The 13,056-nt window shown below is 37.3% G+C and overlaps 1 long non-coding RNA gene across 1 annotated transcript; it reads right to left on the minus strand.

Annotated features, from left to right (window-relative positions):
- Positions 1-798: 798 nt before the first annotated feature.
- Positions 799-11,764, minus strand: LOC145722843 (uncharacterized). The gene is made up of 3 exons (XR_014147412.1): positions 11,337-11,764; positions 10,243-10,289; positions 799-983 (listed from the first exon to the last, which is right to left on the minus strand). It is a non-coding gene; the product is annotated as an uncharacterized LOC145722843 (long non-coding RNA).
- Between the last annotated feature and the right edge of the window lie 1,292 nt (positions 11,765-13,056).

A 13,056-nucleotide genomic window follows, 5' to 3' on the forward strand; every position in this document is an offset into this window, starting at 1 on the left:
AATTTTCTCATCTTTATTCAAGGAGTCAATATATTATATCTAAGTTGAATAAAACAAGACGTGGTTGTATATGCATATTACTCAAGTTATAAAGTTATCATGGAAACACTATAAAACTTAAATTGCTACCAACACCCATTGAAAAATTCAGAAAGATAAGATGAGGCATGAGATTGGATATAGGAGGAAGCAGGCTAGTTTTTTGTTGTGTATGTATTGAGATAAGATAGGACATTTTTGGAGTTTTTAAATCAAGAAATCAAGGATGAACACAACTCCTACATTTAAAAAATAGTTAAAGCACTTATAAAACACTCTCTACCATTAACTGTTTTTAAATGCTTTTCAAATGTAAGCCATCTCATTTATAAAAATCAAGGCAAACATTTTAAACAAAATGCTAATAAATATAATTCAGTGCTACCTTATCACACTATTACTCGACAACCAATTGCTCATATCTAATAAAGCAAAAAGTCAATTTTAAAAAGAAATATAATCTTAAGAGTTGTAAAATAAACACTGAACAAAATTCAAGATCAATATACATATGCGGCATGCCCTTAACATGATTACCTTTTACAAAGGTAAAAGAAGTATATACTTCAAAATCCTGAACAAAATATGAATGTCCACAATTATTTAATATATATGAAGAAATAAGCCAATAAAAGAGAAAATATAAATATCAAAGATCAGAAACAAAATTATTATTTTCAGATAATATATTTATACATCTGAACTGAAGATAATTGCCTGAAGATGTATTAGAAACAATAAGAAAACTTATTTTTACCTAAGGTTCAAAAATATTTCTTACGTCAGGCGCCTGGGTGGCTCAGTCGTTAAGCATCTGCCTTCGGCTCAGGTCATGATCCCAGGGTCCTGGGGTCGAGCCCCACATCGGGCTCCTTGCTCGGCGGGAAGCCTGATTCTTCCTCTCCCACCCTCCCTGCTTGTGTTCCTTCTCTCACTGTGTCTCTCTGTCAAATAAATGAATAAAATCTTTAAAAAAAAATATTTCTTAACATCAATTTTTATCTTTGAAAACCTGCAAGCAGCCAGTGTCCTTCAATTGGTAACAAATAAAATAAATGATGGTACACTTAGATTAAGGAAAATTAATCTCAGTAATTATTATGCTGTTTATATTTGGAGAAGGATTTGAATTTTTTATTATATGATTTGAGGAAAAACGTTTTTATCACCAGAATTTTTAATCTCACTTTTCCAACATAAACTTGAAAAAATATCTATCCCCCCTTGTATTTTTTTTTTTTAAAGATTTTATTTATTTATTTGACAGAGAGAGGCACAGCGAGAGAGGGAACACAAGCAGGGGGAGTGGGAGAGGGAGAAGCAGGCTTCCCGCCGAGCAGGGAGCCCGATGCGGGGCTCGATCCCAGGACCCTGGGATCATGACCTGAGCCGAAGGCAGACGCTTAACGACTGAGCCACCCAGGCGCTCCCCCTCTTGTATTTTTTTTTTACCATATTTTTTCTCTTTAAAATATATGGTTACATTTCCTCCTCTCACCTTCCAATACATTATTAACACCCCCCAACCCCCAGTTCACACAACTTTAGTCTTTGAGTTTAAGCTAGTATTTAAAGAGTGGCTTGGGTCATCTCAAGAGAATTTATCCAATCTTTTCTGAGTATCTTTCACATATACATAAAGAATACTTGTATAATTAATTTGTTTTTCTCTTGTTAATCTCTTTTTTTTTTTTTAATTTTTCTTTTTTTATTTATGTGACAGAGAGAGACACAGCGAGAGAGGGAACACAAGCAGGGGGAGTGGGAGAGGGAGAAGCAGGCTTCCCGCGGAGCAGGGAGCCCGATGCGGGGCTCGATCCCAGGACTCTGAGATCATGACCTGAGCCAAAGGCAGACGCTTAACGACTGAGCCACCCAGGCGCCCCAATCTGACTCTTATTATAGGGGGTCTCGCCAAGAATTCAGAAAGGTAGGGAGAAAATGATTTTTCCTCCCTTACAAGGTCAAGTTAAGGAATACCACATTCTGAGTTAAAAATCTATCTGTCTAGACTTACACTGTGCTTCTTAAAATGAGTTATCTATTAAATTTAAATTTAAACTCTTGCCAGTCAAAACAGACTTTACGAGTTAAGACCATTATCCTTCAATCTCGGGGCATTTTTATTAGATTAAAAGAAAATAAGTAGGTGTCTCTTTTACTGTCTACACAACATAAAATAAAAAGGAGTTGTTTAGGAACTTCTAGATATTAATTTAGTCTATGAAAGCATATATTTTTGGCTACAAAAAATCTGAAGTATGTTTTGTAAGGGCCAAGGGCAAGCCACCTCAAAATCTTGACATGAAGATTATTCCAAGCTGAAGGCGGTTGAGACCCAAAGAGCTCAAGAGAAACTTCAGTCCCTCTCTTACTACATATAATAAGCTAAAATGGGGAGTCTTTCCCAGAATAAGGGTTATTAAGAGAGATAAATTTTATTTGAATGGCCCATCTTTATGGCAGGGCAAACATCTAATTACCAAACATCTGGTCTTCTTATCACCCTGTGAAGTGCATTCTTTTCCTCTGATGTCCCAGATCCCTACCCCCTTCTCCTTAGTTCAGAATGACATACACACCTTATTTTGCCTGACTGTCTTTCCATGTCTGTGTGGATTCCCCATACATACACTACTAAGTTTTATTTTCTCCAGTTAATCTGCCTCATGTCAGTTTGATTCTTAGTCGAGCTAGAAGTGATGTAGGAAAATGTTGAGGTTCAGAGCCTACAGCCAAGAAAGAATAAAAAATGGTTTTATTAAAGCACGGGAACAGGACCCATGCGCAGAAAGAGCTGCACTGGAGTTGTGACAGGTGACTGATTATATACTTTCAAGTTGGGAGGGGATTAGGGATAGCATAAGTCTCTAAGGAATTTGGAAGCAAGGTTTCCAGGATCCTGAGGGGGCTAGCTATTGCTATGAAAAGGTCATTTATTACTGTCTAATAAAACCTTAGTCATGAGACCCGTCAGGTGCATATCAGTGGGTCTTATGCTTGGGGGGTGATTGCCAACATGTATCTTAGGGGGTAGAGATAAAGGAAGTTTCTGAAGGAATTATTACATATTAAAGTTGACTCGCAGCCTAGGGGTGCGGGTGGCGTGCAGTGCTAAGATTGCCTCTTGCCCTTAGCAAAGTACTAAGAGGCAGCTGAGCTCCTGGGGGAAGATCACTCTGCCTGTTTCAAGATTTGTCAATGGGCTGTAAGTAATAAGAAAATTTAATTTTTCTTTTGCCTTTGTTTCCCACATCTTTAGGACCTCTTGAAGGGGACAGTAATTCTTGCTCCCCAACAGTCCCAACTATCTTAAATTATATTTCATTAATTAGAAAAATTTCAATATCCTTACTTTTATTCAGGCTCATTTTATTATTATTCTGAATGGAGTAATTATGAAGTTTTACCCAACTAAGAAAAGCTTCTATTTTCTCTCCACACTCCTTTCCTTTTCTATTTCAATACTACTTTACTCTTGCAAAGAATTTAACATTCAACACTGATTCTTCTTATTTCCTCAATGAGAATGACTACTATTTATGCCAAACCTGAAGCTTACAGTTCTCTACATTAAAATATGTCCTTGAATCTTTATTCTGAATTTGTTTTTTTTCATTCATATTATTATCCTGTCATTTTTATTTAGCTCAAAATAGTGACTGAAGTTGAAAACACGTGGTTTATGTTCGTATTTTTGATATTTCATGTACATTTAAATTTCTCAGATTTTGAAGGTAACAAGAATTATTAAAACTCATTGAATGCATCTTAGAAAATGTTCTTGCTTTTTTTTTTTTTTTAGATTTTATTTATTTTTGACAGAGGGACAGAGAGAGTGTACAAGCAGGGGGAGAGGCAGAGGGAGAGGGAGAAGCAGACTCCCTGCTCAGCAGGGAGCCCGATGCGGGGCTCGATCCCAGGACCCTGGGATCATGACCCAAGCCGAAGGCAGACGCTTAACCGTCTGAGTCACCCAGGCACCCCAATGTTCTTGCTTTTTAAAAGAAATCACAAGTAAGACACATGCTTGTCAAACAAATTTCTTTCTATGACAACATGATAAGGTTTGTCGATAGCAAGAAAGGGCAAATATGATTCATCTTGTCTCCAGGAAAGCAATTATTTCTCTTTCAAATGACACTTTTTTTTTTCATTGACAGCACTGAATGGTTTAGATAATGTTATTATTGTGTAGGTATTCTGCTGTCCAGGAACATAAACACAATGATTAACAATTCGTAATTCAGTATTGATTCAGAGGAGTTTACCAGTTCTGCCAATCTTCACTTGATATAATCTATAATATTTTTAGCAATAGCTTAGAAAATAAAATGTCAAACCTAAATGTACCTTAGTTGGCTAAAAATTGAGAAATTAGAAGATAGTATTGCAGTGAAAAATAATTTTGAGTTCTTTTAATAATGCAGGCATCATCTTCCCTGAGAATCCATTCTGAACTACAATTTTAGATGAGGGGCCTCTCTTATTGTGTTCATATAAAACCATGTGTTATCTTCTATCTCATTATTTTATACACTTACTAGCTGATTTGTTTGTGTTAAAAAACAAAATTCAACTGAGTAAATTTGAAGATCTAATTGGCTTTATTAAATGATTCATGAATTCGGCAGCATCCCATCTAGCAAGTAGGGGGGAACTCCAAGAAGTTGGACAAAATGGAATGTTTTATCATGTAGGTGCACCTCATCTTCCTTTGGGGAATGGAAGGGGCCTATGTGACAGATTACCTCATGGGTGCTTATCAGAAAATTCCTGACTAACTGGTTAAAACTACATTTCTGGGGGAGGTTGAAACTGCAATCCAGTTAGGTATTAAGTTCTTGGCCAAGGTGATGCCACTTGGGGCCTGTGCTTTTCTTTTTAACATCTGTCTCCTCCACTTGACTAAATGCTGCTAGACAGTGGATAATGCATTAGATGTATTTGAATCTCCAATAACTTATATGTTTGAACTTAATAAACTTATATTGAATTAATAAGATATGCTGATTTTTTTTTTATATAATGTTCACCCAGAGGTAATTATTAGTTTCAATGGAGGAATTTAATGAAGTTTAGAGCTCAGACATCCATGATTTTTTTTCATGTCATTAGGAAATAAGGTTTCATAGAAAGGTAGAACAATAGGTATGTGCATTTGCATTTTCAGAGTTAGGAACCTCTAAAAAGTTAGGATGCATGATCCATTCACGTAGTTAACAAATATTTATTAGACACATTTCTCTGCCAAGATCTATTCTAAACATCAGGGGACAATGTTGCCCTAGTCTCACACCGCTTACATTTAAATTAGCAAGAAAGACAATAACAATTTTAAAAAGCAAATGGATAGTATGCAAGAAAGTGTTAGCAACTCCCGAAGAAACTGGTGTTATTTTAGATTGAGTGAGGATGTCCTCTGCATCAGTGACACCTAAGAGGAGATATAAATCAAAGAGCAAGGTATGCAAATATCTCAGGAGAAAACATTTCAAAAAGAGGAAACAGCAAATACAGAGGACCTGAGGTGGGAGTACGCTTCACATACTTAAAGAAGGTAAGAAGACTGACTCAGCAAGCACATGTGACTTAAGAAAAAGTGGGAAGATACTGTTTTAAACATATCAGGCAGTGACATTCTATAGTTGTAGGAGGGGAAAAAGTTTTCCTCACCTCTCTTAGGGTCCCTGGTTGGGTCTGAAAACTAAACTCATGAAGACAGATTAGCAAGAGAAAAACATACAAAATTTCATTGAATTTTTTTTTATTTTTTTAATTTTTTTTAAAGATTTTATTTATTTATTTGACAGAGAGAGGCACAGCGAGAGAGGGAACACAAGCAGGGGGAGTGGGAGAGGGAGAAGCAGGCTTCCCGCTGAGCAGGGAGCCCGATGCGGGGCTTGATCCCAGGACCCTGGGATCATGACCTGAGCCGAAGGCAGACGCTCAACGACTGAGCCACCCAGGCGCCCAATTTCATTGAATTTTTACATGTTTATGGGAGACTGCTCAAGAGAATAAAGACCCGGGAAGTGATCAAGCAGGATGTTTTTATACCTGTTAGGCAAATGAACAATAAATTTGCGAGGAATTGACAAAACAAAGGGGCTTGGGCTAGGGATAGCAAATGATGAAGTATCTGGGAAGATAAAGGTTAGTTTAGCAAGGTTTGTTTGTACAGATTTTTAGCCCCAAACTCCCTCCCTGTCTCTGGTGATAAAAATATCTTCCTCGGGGCCCCCGGTGGCTCAGTCGTTAAGCATCTGCCTTCAGCTCAGGTCATGATCCCAGGGTCCTGGGATTGAGCCCCACGTCGGGCTCCCTGCTTGGAGGGAAGTCTGCTTCTCCCTCTCCCACTCCCCCTGCTTGTGTTCCCTCTCTCACTGTGTTTCTCTCTGTCAAATAAATAAAATCTTAAAAAAAAAAAAAAATATCTTCCTCCCTCCTGCATATAGGGAGGGCTTCTCTCACATGAGAATTTTATGACTTGTGTCAGAGAAAAAGAGTGAGGGAAGGGAAGTCAAGAGTGAGCTCCCTGCTTCTGCCATTTTCTCAGATTTCTTCAGCTTAAGATATTCAATATGTCAAGGTGTTATATTTTAGGGTGGTATGTCCTGAACCCCATCACAGACCATGTGAGCATTTGGATTCAAGTCTAAGTGTGTCATGAAGTTTATTATTGAGATTTTTGAGCAAGACTTGACATGATCTGAATATGATTTTTAAAAGTCTTCACTGTTTTGTGGAAAATAGACTTCCCCAAGAGAGGAAATTAGACCAATTAGGTATTTGCCAGAGTCCAGATAAAGCTGAACATGGATGGTAAAGGTGAAGATGATGAGAAGCAGGCAGATTCCATATGTATTACATTGTTGGAGCTGAGTAAATGTGCTGATTGATTAGATAAGAATATAAACAAGTAAATCAGAGATGACTCCAGACATTTTAGCTGGAGAAACTGGATGAGTGTTGTTGACTTTTCCAGATTATTCTGCTGCTAATCTCTCAAAGAAAGTTATAAAGTTAAAACTGAAGACAAGATTAATTTTAAAAATGACAGAAAATATTTATTTTAATTTCTTACTAGGATTTTGAGCTCTAAAAAGAAATTGTGTTATTAACTTTCTAGGGAAAATATTAAGCGATGAGTCTGAATTCAAATTCTCATCAATTTTTAACACTGACAATGATTTAAAGTTGCCCATCCAGTATTTTATAATGCAATAAACCCAACATTATTTATCTTTGAATTTTGTGATTTATAAAAAGAAATACATATTTTCTCTTTGTCCACTGTTCCTGGCACATAGCTCCTAAAACCCTTGAAAATTTCTATGTAAGAGTCATGGGATCCTCTTTTGTTAGAATACTTAGTTTTGTTCCCAGTTTCTGAAATTGCTCCAGAGCATGAAGGTGAAATGAGTTTCTTTTGTCATTCATAGCAAGACCCTTTCTACTAGGCTGAGTTTATGTTAATGAGATGACCTTTGGACAGCCTCTAAAGCTGGGAACTGGTTGCCAAGGGAAACAACCATGTGATTAGAAGGTTGTAACTTTTAGCCCCAACCCCTGACCTCTTGGGGAGGGGAGAGGTACTGAAGATTGAATTAGTCATCAGTGGTTGATAATTTAATCAATCATGACTATGTAATGAAACCTCTACAAAATCCTAAAAATGATGGGGTTCGGAGAGCTTCCAGGTTGATCTGCGCAGAGGTTCTGGGAGTGTGGCAGACCCAGAAGAGGCCATGCCCCTTGCCGCACACCTCCCCTATGCATTCCTTTTATCTTGCTGTTCCTGAATTATATCCATTTATAATTAAATTGGCAATCTAGCAAGTAAAATGTTTTCTTGAGTTTTGTGAATTGTTCTAACAAATTAATCAAACCCAAGACAGGATTGTAGGAATCTCTGATTTATAGCCAGTCAGCTAGAAGCACAATGATTGTAGGACATCAGGCAGGTGTCACAGAATTGCTGGGTTGGGGGCAGTCCCCACATATCTAGTGTCAGAAGTTCTATGGAGTGTTCTAAGTGTGAGTGAAGTAGTGGAGAGTGAGTAAAGAAAAACAAGAGTGCTTTTTCTTTACAAGTTTACTTCCAAGAAATTTTAATACAGCATTTATAATTTCTAACTTAAAACATCAACAAAAACGAAGGAAGAAAATCAAATGTGGATTAAAGACTCAGATGTTTGCTGATAGTCGTGTTTTTTACCTAATTTTAAGTCTATTACTTGTATAACATTTGTCACAATTTTAAATATTTGATAATTTTATTAAAATTTCCATAGTTTTTATCCAACATGTACTATTCTGAAAGATGAAAATTTAATTAAATCTATAAAATTGAGGACTATCTCAATCAGTTTGCCAAAAAAAAATAATGTATCTAAACAGAATAGTCAAGCTAATTTAGAAGGACAAAGCTGTATATTACTAGATATTAAGACTGATGATACGGTGACATGAATTAAGGTAGTATTGGCTCAAGGAAATATACAGAGACCAAAAGAAAGAAAAAGAAGAAAAAAAACAGAGGAAGAGCCTAGGTAATAAAGTAGGCAGTTAGTTAGCTATGAGCAGGGAGCAAGTGCTTTTGGACTGATAAAAGGGCAGAAACCAAGGTCCAAGCAGCTGGGACAGACACGGTGCATTCTTCCCTATAACCACTGTCTTAAGGTAAACTAAAGCTTCATTATAATACATTTGCATTGTGGTTTTAACCCTTCCCCCCCCAAGAGAAAGCTGCCATGACAGTTCTGACAAGGACTATATAAGGTCAAAAAGTCCCCCTCCTGATAGGTAGGAGGAGTCCCTTAGATGACTGGCTGCAAACTTAGTCAGGAACCGCCCTACCAAAGACCCATAACCTACTCAAACATAAAAAGAAAAGACAACCCCATGCCCTGATGCAGCTGCCACCCCTGGGCCTGTCCTCTCTGCCATCCTGGGAGTGTGTTTTCCCTCAAACTACTATTAAATGCTTGCTTAAGAGTTTGGCTCTGAAGTCCTTCTTGGTGGAATGCAAGAACCAAGGCTGAGGAGTGGGACTCACCATTGACATAAGGACAGACCCAACATTTACCATCACCTAATTTATGTATGATTTATATGATTCACTGGAAGAAAGATAATCTGCTCATAAATAGTGTTGTGTCAATTGGATATCCACAAAGAAGAGAGTGAATCTTTACTTCTACCTTACAATACTCAAAAATTAGTTTAGAAATATGAAAAGGTGAAGGAGAAAAAACAACTTTTCCTTTACCTTTCTAGGTTCTTGGCTAAGAATCCCCACCATAATAAAAGACAGACTAATAGGAGAAACATAAAAATAGAAGTTTAATAACATGTTTACCTCCTGTATACATAGAAAAGACTCAGGAAAACTAAGGTTTTTTTTTCAATTTTCAATTTTTTTTTAATTTAAAAGAATGTATGTCAAAAATGTACCAAATGCATAAATAACAAAGAAAAACAAAAATCACTTTAATCCCCCTACCTGGACACAGCTACTGATAACAGAAAACTGGGTAACTCTTGAAGACAAAGTCCATCTTATCAGTTCAGATGAAAGAATGAACATTAAGAGGTCATATTGTCCCTAGGCATGGCTGGACAGGCCAAGGAACACACAGGCCTAGGTTCAAGAGGTGGGAGTGCTTGCTTAACATTCAAAGGCACATGTAGGAATGCAACTCCACTAGCTTAAAAGTAATCACGCTAAACAAAATCTCTAACATTAAGAATAAAGATATTTTTCATATTCCAATTCTCTTGAGAGGGTAAAGACCTCCAAGGGACCAGATGAAGTAGCATCAAAGCCCCTGCTAGCATGACCTCCACTCAATGGTCTCCAGCTTCTCAGGAGACCCCTACTCCAAAATATCCCCTTAAAAACTCTCACTTGAGAGCCATTGGGAACTTTGGAACTTTGGAACATTAGGTCCCCATTCTCCCAGGTGATGTCACACTGATAGACTGCCTATCTAGCAAGAGCCGTATGTCAGTTTTTATTGGCTTCCAGCTTTATTGTTAGACAGACTCCCTTTGGTTTGGTTAGTGTCCCAAACAGCCCAAGCCACCACCTTAAATACTATCTCTAGCTAAAGACCAAAGAAGATGTTAGGGAAAGGAAGTTACCAGGCAAAGTGCAATAATCAAAGATATGGTTGTTTTACAGATTTAAGTCCTTACCTTCTCCACTGATAAGAATTTCTGAAGATTTAGACATCCTCTTCTTCCTGGTACAGAGAAGGAGATACCCTTGTAAATGGAGATTTCCCTTATAAATGAAAATGTTTCTTTATAAAAGGATAATTTCTATTGAGTTTCAGAGCTTTTCCTATGTCCCCTGTTTCTTAAAAATAATTAGCCTGAAATAATTCTCATGTCAAACAGGCACATTTTGGGTGGTATATTTTGCTCCCCTTCAAAACTAAAACCACACAGCTTTTAGAAGAAAACATAAGAGAACGTCTTTCTGACCATGGGATAGGCAAAGACTTCTTAAAAATAGAAATACAAAAACATTAATTACAAAGGAAATAATTGATAATATGGACATCATTAAAACTAAAATTAGGAACATCTGTTCATCAAAAGACACCATTAAGGTGAGGCACAGAAAGGGAAATGTTCAAATTAAACACATTTTACAAATATATTCAAAATTCCTACAAATCAATAAGAAAAATAAAAACCAACCCAATACAAAAATGGACTAAAAATTTGAAAGAGCACTTCACGTTGAAGGATAGTCAATGGCCTATAAATAATTAAATCTTGCCTATTTTATTGGATATCAGAAAAATATAAATTAAATTCCCATGTTACATTAATGTATACACCCACCAGAATAGCTAAAAAAGAAAAAGACAGGGGCGCCTGGGTGGCTCAGTTGGTTAAGCGACTGCCTTCGGCCCAGGTCATGATCCTGGAGTCCCGGGATCGAGTCCCGCATCGGGCTTCCTGCTCGGCAGGGAGTCTGCTTCTCCCTCTGACCCTCCTCCCTCTCCTGCTCTCTGTCTCTCATTCTCTCTCTCTGAAATAAATAAAAAAAAATAAATAAAAAGAAAAAAGAAAAAGACAAAGAACATGTATTATTGGTGAGCACGTGGAGCGATCAGAACTCTCAGACACCATTAGTAGGAGTATAATGTGGTACAATCATTTTGGAAAATTGTCAGTATCCTATGATTAGCAATTCTACGCCTAGTAATAAACCCCAAAGATAAGAGTGTTTATGAAACCAAAAATATGTGCAAGAATTTCATAAACTGATTGTCGACCTCTGAGAGTTGGGGACCTGGGGCAGCGAAGGAACTGAGAAAAAGACACGACAGTATAGCGAGGCACAGAGGACCCCGAGCAAACAGCCCGAGGTCCCGAGGTTTATTTTCCATAATCTTATATACCTTCTACAGCGATATAGATCTATAATGATTTACAGCAGGGGCGTAGTAAGGCACATTCCTCCTCGTACCCAGGATTAGTCAAGCACGTAAGAATCTTTAAAAACAGAATAAAGGAACAAAGAGGGGAGTGCACAGTGTGCTGTTTACAGCTGGCTTCCTATCTACAAAACATCTTCTGCTGCGTACTTTAGAACTGACCACACACGTCCCAAGGGCATTTCACTCTGATCCTTTCGGGTTATTTTTAACCCTGCAATCTCGAGTTTTCTCAGAGATCTTGGAGTCTGAGTGAATATGCACCCATGGTCGTTGTGGCATTCTGTTTCCCACAACTGGTAATGACCTAAATGTAAATAAACATACCATAGCATATTATACTGTAATGAGAGTAAATAAAATATGCTACATGCAATAAAATGAATGAATTGCAGAAACAAAATACTGAGCAAAAAAACCCAAAATGGACAATATGAACTTACAGGGTTAGAAATTGGAAGCATGGTCACTTTTGTGGGCAGGTAGTTTCCTCTGGTGATCATTCTGGAGGCTGGCAGTGCTCTGTGTTTTTGTTTTGGGTTTCTGGTCACTCTGGGGGAATGTGTTCATTTTGTGAGTATGCATCAACCTATATAATCGTAATTTGTTTATTTTTTTAGATGTATACTTACCATGTCCAGCACTGTTACCATAGTCTGTGCCACCATATGCTCCTTACCTACACTTCCACAAAACTGCCAGTTCCTTGTTTCCCTTTCTGTTCAGATCCCGTATAATATGGGCTCCACATAGCCAGAGAGATCATTTCAAACAATAAATTCCTCCAGTGTTTACCAATGTAAGTATGAATCCGATTCCTTACCATGGTTCCTAATCAGCTCTCCAGTCTCAGTTACGGATGGTCTCCTTTGCAGTCTTTGTCCTTCAGACACCTTTGCCTTTTTACTATTCTTCGAATGCACCACACACAGTCGTGCTCAGGGACCTTGCACATGCTGCTCCCTCTGACTGAAACATGCCTGCTTTTTCTCATTTCAATAAAATCTCTTCTTCAATCTCATCTTCCCAAAGAGGTCATTCCTGACCTCCTCGTCGAAGAGAGCACCAACACAATCTTATCATTTGCTTCCCTTTATTTTTCTTCATAGTATTTATGAGCACAATGTGTATTTGTAATTGGTTACTATCTCTCTCATTTCTACTGGAATAAAAAAGAAACAGTAGGCCGGAGTCTATTTTGTTTTGTTTGCTGTTGTGTCCAGCTTGCCGTAAAGAGTACCTATCATGTATGTCTATCTCATGTGCTTAAGAAATATATGGACTGGATTAATGAGTCTAAAATACTATATAGAAAATTAACAATATATTATTTAGAGAGTTTGATATGTCCAGAAAAACTGACAGTCATTACTATATATATGTGTGTGGTATGTGTGTGTACGCATGTAATCATGAGTATGTGTGCATGTACATGTATACATCTATCTATCTATCATCTATCATCTATCTATCTATCTATCTATCATCATCATCTATTTGTTGTTCATTATGCATAAGGGAGATATTTATAAACTTTTCTAGAAATGAATGTTTTCTA

The sequence above is a fragment of the Leptonychotes weddellii genome, chromosome 8 (genome assembly GCF_054177405.1).
Source record: "Leptonychotes weddellii isolate Sample4059 chromosome 8, ASM5417740v2, whole genome shotgun sequence".
Taxonomy (NCBI): domain Eukaryota; kingdom Metazoa; phylum Chordata; class Mammalia; order Carnivora; family Phocidae; genus Leptonychotes; species Leptonychotes weddellii.